The sequence below is a fragment of the Mobula birostris genome, chromosome 22 (assembly GCF_030028105.1).
Source record: "Mobula birostris isolate sMobBir1 chromosome 22, sMobBir1.hap1, whole genome shotgun sequence".
In the NCBI taxonomy this organism is placed as follows: domain Eukaryota; kingdom Metazoa; phylum Chordata; class Chondrichthyes; order Myliobatiformes; family Myliobatidae; genus Mobula; species Mobula birostris.
The window spans coordinates 22,274,624-22,285,990 of record NC_092391.1 but is presented as its reverse complement, the minus strand read 5'-3'; positions in this window follow the sequence as shown (position 1 = coordinate 22,285,990).

Sequence of the window (11,367 nt, the reverse complement as noted above, 5' to 3'; positions counted from 1 at the left end):
TTCAGGAGAATGAGGGGGATCTGATAGAAATATTCCAAATGTTAAAAGGCCTGAACAGATTAGATATGGCAAAGTTATTTCCCATGGTCGGAAAGTTTAGGAGAAGAGGGCACGACTTCAGGATTGAAGGATGTCGATTTAGAATAGAGATGCAGAGAAATTACTTTAGTCAGAGGCTGTGGAGGCCAAGTCATTGGGTGTATTTAAGGCAGAGATAGATAGGTTCTTGATTAGCCAGGGCATTAAAGGGTTTGGGGAGAAGGCAGGGGAGTGGGGATGACTGGGAAGAATTTGATCAGCCAATGATTGAATGGCGGAGCAGACTCGATGGGCTGAATGGCCTACCTGCTCCTGTATATTATGGTCTTATGGTCTCTCTACACCCACAACTGTGTGGCTAGGCACAGTTCAAATGCCATGCATAAATTTGCCAATGACACAACTATTGCCATCATCTTAAAATATACCGAGAATACATCTATCTCGCTCCTCTCCCTACAGGAGCGAGACAGATCAGCTGGTTAATTGGTGTCACAACAACAACCTCGCACTCCATGTCAGTAAGACCAAAGAAATCATTGTGGACTTCAGTAAGGGGAAGTCAAGGGAACACACATAGTCCTCTTCAAGGGATCAAAAGTCACAAGAGTGAGCAGTTTCAAATTCCTGGGTGTCAACATCTGAGGATCTATCCTGGACCCAACGTTATTGATACAATTACAAAAAGGCACAACAGTGGCTATATTTCATTCAGAAATTGAGGTGAATTGGTATGTCACCAAAGACGCGTAGAAGTTTCTACAGGTGTACCATGGAGAGCATTCTAACCGGTTGCCTCACTGTCTAGTGTCTAGTGCGGAGAGGGCACTGCCCTGCACGGGATCGGTAAAAGCTGTAGGAAGTTGTAAACTCTGCTGGCTCCATCATGGGCACTGGCCTCCCCAGAATCCAGACCACCTTCAAAAGGCGATGCCTCGAAAAGGCAGCATCTATCTTTAAGAACCCCATGACCCACAACATGCCTTCTTCTCATTGCTACCATCAAGGAAGAGGCACAGGAGCCTGGGGGCATACACTCAATGATTCAGGAACAGCTTCCTCCCCTCCACCATCAGATTTCTGAATGGACAATTATCACTACCTCAGTACTCTTCCTCTCTTTTTGCACTATGTAATTTATTTGTATAAATTAGTGCAGAGGAGATTTACAAGGATGTTGCCTGGATTGGGGAGCATGCCTTATGAGAATAGGTTGAGTGAACTCGGCCTTTTCTCCTTGGAGCGACAGAGTATGAGAGGTGACCTGATAGAGGTGTATAAGATGATGAGAGGCATTGATCGTGTGGATAGTCAGAGGCTTTTCCCCAGGGCTGAAATGGCTAACATGAGGGGACATAGTTTTAAGGTGCTTGGAAGTAAGTACAAGGGGGATATCAGACATAAGTTTTTCACACTGTATCATTTCTTAATGCATGTATGCATTTCTAAATGACAATAAACGAGCACTGAGTGTTCTCATAATCTAACACAGAGAGTGGTGGGTGCGTGGAATGCGAAGAAGATGGTAGAGGCAGATAAAATAGGGTCTTTAAGAGACTCAGAGATAGGTACATGTAGATTAGAAAAATAGAGGGCTATGCAGTAGGGTAGGCTAGGCAGTTTCTAGAGTAGGTTAAATGGTCAACACAACACTGTGGGCTGAAGAGCCTGTAATGTGCGGTAGATTTCTGTGTTTCTATATATACTTAATGTAATTTATGGGTTTTATTACTATGTATTGCAATGTACTGCTGCCACAAAACAACAAATTTCATGACATAGGCCATTGATAGTAAATCTGATCTTGATTCTAAACTATTCAGCTTGTCAAGCAGCATATGTGGAGAGAGAAACAGAGTTAATATTTCAGGTTTTCAGCCTTTCTGATGAGAAAAAAGGGAATGAACCAAGAGCTATTGCTTCCTTTTTTCTCTCTCAACGGTTGCTGCCTGACCAGCTGACATTTCCTGCTTTTCTAGCAGTTAAAACCAGCCTGCACTGTGTAAAGTGAGCCTGCTTCCCGGAAGGAGTGACCTGAGCAAGTACAAGCAAAGCTGATCTGGGAAACCACGGGGAATCGCATGACATGGAGGAGTGTTGTCGGGCACTGTACCAGAGGCCTTTCCCGAGGAGGGGGAAAAGAAGGCAGCGGAAGTGTTTTCTTTCTCTGACTCCTCATCTTTTTTTCCAGTCCTAATGAAGGTTCTCGGCCTGAAACGTCGGCTGCGCCCTCTTCCATAGATGCTGCCAGGACTGCTGAGTTCTTCCAGCATTTTGTGCCTGTTGCATTGATTCCAGCTGCAGATTTTCACTTGTCTGAGAAGTGCTGCTGCCACACACTGGAAGTGACGGCAGAATGAGAGAGTTAGCCTTGCTGGGACTGAGCACCAAGAGCGTAATGCAGAGCTGCCAGAAATTCAGTGACCACACACAGAAAGCTCACCAATGCCTTTACTTCCTCAGGAAGCCAAAGAAATTCGTCTTGTCCCCTTTGAATCTCATCAACTTTTGCTGACGTATAGTAGAACGCCTTCTGTCTGGATGCATAATGGCTTGTTATGGCAACTGCCCTGTCTGTGACCACAACAAAACTGCAGAGTTACAGACAGAGCTCAGCACGTCACAGGAAGCAGCCTCCCCTCTGTGGACTCTGTCTACAGTTCTGGCAGCCTCATTAAAATACACAACATAAATAAAGACCCTACCCACCCCAGAAATCCTCTCTTTTCCTCTCTCCCATCAGGCAGAGGCCGGGCACCGCACGCATGGACAGCTGCTATCCCACTGTTATCAGATTATCAGCCACTTGAGCAGACCTCTTGTTTGAAAGGTGGACTCTTGGCCTCACAATCTACATCGTTCTAATCTTGCACTTTATCATTTACCTTCACTGCACCTTTCGTAGCTTTTACAATTTATTCTTCATTTTACCTTGTTCCAGCGGAATAGTTTAATCTGTATAAACAGTATGCAAGACAAGCTTATCATTCTAACTTGTGACAGTGATAAAACAATACCAATACCAGGTAGACAAGATCAGCAAATGCTCCTTCAAATCCCCGATCCCCAGCATCACTGACCTTGTGACACTACAGAAATCTCTGCACACTCACCACAGCATCTCTTGAAGGGACAATGTGTGTGGCTGGGCCAAGAGATGGCAGAGGCTGTACAAGGGAAGCTGACCTGGAGGGCCATTGTTGACCGAAAACACCAGAAAGTGTGCACTGTCCCCTCTGTGTCCATGAAATTGCAGGTACTATTGCCTCCCCACCCACCCCACCCCGTACCTTCCCTAGTTGTGCTCCCTGTCACCTGTATGAGAGGGGCAAATGTCAGCAAGTGCCATAATATGTGAACAGGCGCATCTCCTGATCAATTTGCTCCTGAGCCTGGCCAAGCTGCCTGTTCATGGGTCCAAACAGCAGGCAGCCAAACATTCTGCCTGACACAACTCTCTCAGGATTATGTCTGTGCCCAGGTGTCCCTGAGAAGGAGCATGTGATATCCATGGTTACAATGGGTGATTTCTGGGAACAGTAGACCCCTCAGGGTCTTGAGTGTGTTGGAAATAGTAACAATGGTAGTTTCATTTGAAATTATAAGTAGTGTGTTTTATGCAGTTTTTGAGTACCATATAGAGGTTTTGTTGTGATATTGCAGTCAGTGAAGAAATACTGTGTGTGTGTGTGTGTGTGTGTGTGTGTGTGTGTTGGGAATGCTGAGCATGGAGCGCTGTGGGAGGGGTGTGGAACAGGTGGCGGAGAAGGAATGCCAGGGGCTGGGGGGGGGCGGGTGACGTGAATGCGGACACGCCTAACCCTGAGACAACAGGCAAGGTCATCTGATTTTAAACAATTGGTTTATTGATCATTATAGAATGTTTCTCTGGAGCTTCCTGCACCTTGTCTTCTCCCTTCCCCTTTTCACAACCATGATTGCCCTCTCCCTGACCCCTTCCTACTCTCAGTCCACAATAGAGACCCATATCAGAATCAGGTTTATCCTCACTCAGATATGTTATGAAATTTGTTTTTTTTTGGGGGTGGCAGCAGTACAGTGGAATACATAAAATTGCTGAAGTGCACAGACAAACACACACACATACACACACATGTATGTAGAGGCCATGTGCTGGCAGTATCTAGAAGCTGTGAGACTTTCAGCAGTGGTGAGTGTGTGAGGGTATGATAGCATACCCTGAACATGCTGGTACAAATGCAGATTGATTGCATTGCCGTTGTCTCATTTCTCTTGTCCCATCAATTAGTTAAACTGGATTAGATGGATTACCCATAGCATAAAATCTCTGGAAGGCAGTGTTGTGACCAAAACTGAGCCAAGAGGAAGCCGTAACTGGAGAATATAAAAGTCTTTAATTACACAGCAAACCTCCAGAACAGAGAGTCCAGGAATATCCAAGAGAATCTCATTCTCCTGGTACAAGGGCTTATACTTCTTCAACACAAAGATAACAACAAACAAATTACAGTTTCAATTATTATAATCACCTCCTTAAACATTTGGAATATAAGAACATAAGAAATTGGAGCAGGAGTAGGCCATCTGGCCCGTCGAGCCTATTCCGCCACTCAATAAGATCATGGCTGATCTGACCATGGACTCATCTCCACCTACCTGCCTTTTCCCCATAACCCTTAATTCCCCTACTATGCAAAAATCTATCCAGCCTTGTCTTAACTATGTTTACTGAGGTAGCCTCCACTGCTTCATTGGGTAGAGAATGCCACAGATTCACCACTCTGGGAAAAGCAGTTCCTCCTCATCTCCATCCTAAATCTACTCCCCCGAATCTTGAGGCTATGTCCCCTAGTTCTAGTCTCACCTACCGGTGGAAACCTATCTGTTTCATAACTTTATATTTCTATAAGATCTCCTCTCATCCTTCTGAATTCCTGTGAGTACAGTCCCAGGCAACTCAATCTTTCCTCATAGTCTAACCCCCTCATCTCTGGAATCAACCCGGCGAACCTCCTTTGCACGCCTCCAAAGCCAGTATATCCTTCCTCAAGTGAGGGGACCAGAACTGCACACAGTACTCCAGGTGCGGCCTCACCAGTACCCTGTATAGTTGCAGCATAACCTCCCTGCTCTTAAATTGAATCCCTCCAGCAATGAAGGCCAATATTTCATTTGCCTTCTCGATACCCTCTGCACCTGCAAACCAACCTTTTGCGATTCATGCACAGACACTCCCAAGTCCCTCTGCACAGCAGCATGCTGCAATCTTTTACCTTTTGAATAATAATCTGATCTTCCATTTTTCCTTCCAAAGTGCACGACCTCGCATTTACCAATGTTCTACTCCAACTCCCATATCCTTTCCCACTCATTATCTATATCTCTCTGCAGACTCTCCTTGTCCTTTGCACTATTTGCTTTTCCACTCAATTTACTGCCATCAGCAAACTTAGATACGCTACACTCAGTCCCCTCTTCCAGATTGTTAACGTGTACCGTGAACAGCTGCAGACCCAGCACCAACCCCTGCAGCACACTGCCCTCCACTGATTGCCAACCAGCGTAGCACCCATGTATCCCAACTCCCTGCTTTCTATTGGTTAACCAATCCTCTATCCATGCTGATGCATCACCCCCAACTCTATGCATCCTTATCTTATGGATAAGTCTTTTATGTGGCACCTTATCGAACACCTTATGGAAATTCAAGTAAATAATGTTCATCTGTTCCCCTCTATCCACTGCACTCGCTATATCTTCAAAGAACTCCAGCATGCTTGTCAAACAGGACCTGCCTTTGCTGAATCCATTCTGCATCTGTCTGATGGATCCATTTCTTTTCCAGATGCCTCACTATTTCTTTTTCAATGATAGCTTCAAGCATTTTCCCAACTACTGATGTTAAACTAAATGGCCTATAGTTATCTGCCTTTTGCCTACATCCTTTTTTGAATAGTGGCGTGACATTTGCTGTCTCCCAATCCACAGGGACCTGCCCAGAGTCCAGAGAATTTTGGTAAATTATCACCAAAGCCTCAACTATAACCTCTGCCATTTCTTTTAGTACCCTGGGATGCATTCCGTCAGGACCAGGGGACTTGTCTATCTTTAGGCCCACAAATTTGCTCAGCACTACCTCTTTAGTGGAAGCTATTGTATTGAGGTCCTCACACCCCATCACATCCATATCATCTCTCTTTGGCATGTTAGATGTGTCCTCCACCATGAAGACCAACACAAAATAGTCTTTCAAAGCCTCGGATATTTCCTCATTACTCAATATCAATTCCCCCTTCTCGTCCTCCAAGGGACATACATTTACTTTGGCCTCTCTTTTCTGCTTTATATAATTATAAAAATTTTTACTATCCATTTTTATATTTTGTTCTAGTTTATTTTCATGATCTATCTTCCCTTTCATTATTGCTTGCATAGTGATTCTTTGTTGCTTTTTAAAATTTTCCCAATCTTCCTGTCATAAAAAGGGGTGTTGGGAGTGGACCCAAATGCAAGACACAGACACTGAAGTACTAGGAACAGGACTTGACTAGAGAGCTGGGACAAGAACACAGACTTGGGCTAGGACATTGGCTAGACAAGCAGTATCAGGACAAGGAACTGGGAACTAATAGCCTGGGCTTGGACTTCGAGCCAGAGACTGAACAAGAGCCAGAACCTGGGTCTTGACTCGGGCTTGAATCCCGGAACTAGGCGAGGACATGACGTGGCTACAGGACCAGACATGGCTTGGGTTCTTCATGGCTTGGGTACTTCATGGCGAGGACACGATGAGGCTTGGGTTTGGACTCCGAGCCAGAGACTGGACAAGGACCCAGAACCTAGGTCTTAACTCAGGCTCGGACTCTAGAACTAGGTAAAGACATGACGTGGTCTTGGGAGACAGGACTAGGCGAGGCTACAGGACGGAACGAGAGACTCCTGGGCAAGATGAGGGAACTCCAGTACAGGACAAGGGAAATCAATCACAGGATGAAGCACATGGACAGGACGAGAACACAAAGCCTTGACTTGGTATTCAGAAACAGCTGAGCCTTGGACTTGGGACGACAGGAACCTCAGAACCTTGGACTTGGGACGACATGAATGCAGAACATAGAGCCTTGGTTTTGGAGAGGACAGGAACACAGAGCCTTGGTCTTGAGGAGGACAGGAACACAGAGCCTTGGTCTTGAGGAGGACAGGAACACAGAGCCTTGGTCTTGAGGAGGACAGGAACACAGAGCCTTGGTCTTGAGGAGGACAGGAACACAGAGCCTTGGTCTTGAGGAGGACAGGAACACAGAGCCTTGGTCTTGAGGAGGACAGGAACACAGAGCCTTGGTCTTGAGGAGGACAGGAACACAGAGCCTTGGTCTTGAGGAGGACAGGAACACAGAGCCTTGGTCTTGAGGAGGACAGGAACACAGAGCCTTGGTCTTGAGGAGGACAGGAACACAGAGCCTTGGTCTTGAGGAGGACAGGAACACAGAGCCTTGGTCTTGAGGAGGACAGGAACACAGAGCCTTGGTCTTGAGGAGGACAGGAACACAGAGCCTTGGTCTTGAGGAGGACAGGAACACAGAGCCTTGGTCTTGAGGAGGACAGGAACACAGAGCCTTGGTCTTGAGGAGGACAGGAACACAGAGCCTTGGTCTTGAGGAGGACAGGAACACAGAGCCTTGGTCTTGAGGAGGACAGGAACACAGAGCCTTGGTCTTGAGGAGGACAGGAACACAGAGCCTTGGTCTTGAGGAGGACAGGAACACAGAGCCTTGGTCTTGAGGAGGACAGGAACACAGAGCCTTGGTCTTGAGGAGGACAGGAACACAGAGCCTTGGTCTTGAGGAGGACAGGAACACAGAGCCTTGGTCTTGAGGAGGACAGGAACACAGAGCCTTGGTCTTGAGACAGGACACAGGGACATGGAACACAGAGCCGGGACCCCTCCTTAGGAACAGGACTTAGGGCCAGGACTCGTACATGGAACACAGAGCCGGGACCCCTCCTTAGGAACAGGACTTGGGGCCAGGGCTCTACACAGAATGCTGAACACGACAAGATGGTTATCAACACCAGGTAGCGGCAAACGGCCGGACCTACCTAGCAAAGGCATGGACACAGAGACAGTACCAACTCAACGATACACAGTTCCTTATCTTGACACAGCAAGGCTCCGGTCTCGCACCGGTGGTTGAACTTGACAAGGTTGCAGGCAAGGTTCCAGATGCAGGTTGCGGGCGAGGCTTCAGAAGGAAGAGGAAAGGGAGGGAACAGTCCAGCAACAGGGTAACAGCAAAGACGGCCTGACTTACCCAACAGAGGCAAGGACAGGAAGGGACAGATCCAACTGCGGGGTAATGGCAAAGACGGCCTGACTTACCCCACAGAGGCAAGGACAGAATACTGACAAGATGAACCAGCACCCACACTCGAACCCAGGGCCACTTATATTCCCAGCCCCAAGAGGAGCATCAGGTGCCTATGATTAAGCCCAACTGAAACAAGGGACAGCCGGAAGACCCGGAGTCCATGGACCAGATCATGAACCGGAATGTGGACTTAATGGACCGGACCATGACACTTCCAGCTTCCCACTACTCTTGGCGACTTTGGATGCATGAGTTGTTAGTTTGATGCCTTCTTTTATTTCCTTAGTTATCCATGGCTGGCTCTCCCCACCCTTACTGTCCTTGATTTTAACTGGAATATACTTGTGTTGAGCACTGTGAAAAATCTCTTTGAAAGTCTTCCACTGTTCCTTAACTGTTCCATTTTACCCTATCCAACTCCTCCCTCATTCCGTTGTAGTCTCCCTTGCTTAGGCATAGTACACTGGTTTTAGATCGAACAGTTCTACCCTCCACTTGTATGAGTATAGTCAGTTAAGTATACAGAATTATTTACTAACAATGGCAGCATATCCCAACTAGCAGAACCTCCTCCTATGTTCAATACTGGTGTCCTTTCCAAAACCAGGATCCCCAAAATATACCCCCTTTGTTACAGTGTTGGGGATGCCCCATGAATAAGTGAGAAGACAGATCTGTCCTGGACTGTGCGTGAAGTGGCAGGGGTACATTTTTAACAATGTGCTAATAGCAGGAACATTCATCCATTGACTTTCCCTTTGAAGTTTCAATGAGACAGAATCAGTATGGTTGCTCACTTGCCACAAAATATCAATTGGAAGTTATGTACTGGTTTTATTTCCCGAAGACTGGCTTTCATTTTCGTGAAACCATAATTATGCTATCCATAATTTCACAACTCCAGAATGATTGCTAACAGGAAGTCTCACCTTTTATGGAAATTCACATTAAACCTCTGGAATCTCCCTGGAAATCATTGCCATGCTTGGTTAAATTTCTACTTATTGAATTGCTGCCTATAACATTTATTTGAATGATGAGAATACTTATTCATCCCAAAGCATTGCCTGATTTATTGCATATAGTTTTTCATCTACAGCATATGATTTCTTTCAAAAGAAGGCAGGATAAAAAAAAGTTTTATCTTTATCTTGGCAACATAATGCTGAACTTGTGAAGTAACTTGCTGAAACTGGATTAGATTTTTCAGAGTTTATAAGATGATAGTGAAAATTAATATGATGAAGACAGACACTTACCATTCATGAATTCTTTCCAAGGCAAGTGATAAAAGTGATGTCTAACACAGAGGATGTTCTTCAATCTTCCACATAACACTTCCAATGTTTTGACAGGCGTACGGCAGTATAAATAGATCTGATTGCTGCGTTGAATTAACACGCTCCAGTTCAGAATGCATTTTGAACATGGTAGATTGTATTGAAGATGCATGGCAGTGCCTCTACTTCTTTACAAGTTTGCACAGATTTGGCACGTCAGCTGAAACTTTGACGAACTTCTGTAGATGCACAGTGGAGACCATCCTGACTGGTTGCATTATGGTCAGGTATGGAAGCACCAAAGCCCTTGTACGGAAAAGCCTACAAAAAGTAGTGGCTGCAGCTTAGTCCATCACAGGTAAAACCCGCCCCACCACTGAGCACATCTCCAAGGAGCTCTGTCAGAGGAAAGCAGCATCCATTATCAAAGACCCCCACCATCCAGCCTATGCACTCCTTTTGCTGCTGCCATCATGAGAGAGGTGCAAGGAGCTCTAGGTCCTACACCACCAGCTTCAGCAATAGTTATTACCCTTCAACCATCAGGCTCCTGAATCAGAGGGGATAACTTCAACACTGAACTAATCAGTGTCTTTCTTTTTCCAATATTTTTATTATTTTATATATATATTTGAATACAGAGTACAGTGTCAACCTATGGACTCACTTTCAAAGACTCTACAGCTCATGTTCTCAGTGTTATTTATTTATAATTATTTCTTTTTCTTTTCGTATTTTGCACAATATGTTCTCCTTTGCACATTGGTTGTTTGTCCGTCTTTCTTTGTGTATAGTTTTCCGTTGATTCTGTTGTGTTTCTCTGTATCTACTGTGAATGCCTGCAAGAAAATAAATCTCGGGGTAGTGTGTGGTGACTTACTGTGTACGTACTGTGGAAATGAACTGACTTTGAACTTTGAAGATGAGATGAATAGGTAGAAGGAAGTGATTTTGGATGATGACTATCTTTGTGGTGAAAGTTTAGTGGAATATTCAATGATTGAGATATTATGGATGACAAACTGAAATGGCCCTGTATATTAGGGTAGATTTGTATGGCTATTTATATGTACAGTACATTTCCAATTCCCAAGATCCCACTCTTCCTAAGCAGCTCTGCTTCTTTGAATCTCTCTCATCCTCTATGATGCCTCCTCAACTCCATCTCTTCGATCAAAATTTTGGACTTCCTGCTTAATCAGAAAAGAAACAGAAACCATTCAGCCCATCGAGTTTAAGTTGGATCCTGATAGAAGAATGCCATCCGTCCCATTCCTCTGCTCTTCCCCCAGAGCTGTTCCATCTGAGGATGGCACAGTGGCACAGCTAGCAGAGCCATTCTCTCACAGTGCCAGTGTCCCGTGCTCAGTCCTGACCTCTGTGTGGTATTGAGATCAGAATCAGATCAGAATCAGAATCAGAATCAGTGAGTGCATCACTGATTACATCAACTTCTGTGTGGACTGCGATGTTCCGACAAGAACTGTCCTTTGCTATTCAAATAACAAACCATGGGTAACAAAGGACATTAAGGATATCCTGAACGCTAAAAAGAGGGCGTTTAGAGATGGAAATAGGGAGGAGCGGAGGGCAATACAGAGGGACCTGAAAGCCAGGATCAGGGAGGCTAAAGACAGGTACAGGAGGAAGCTTGAGTGGAAACTCCAGCAGAACAACATGAGAGAGGTCTGGAGGGG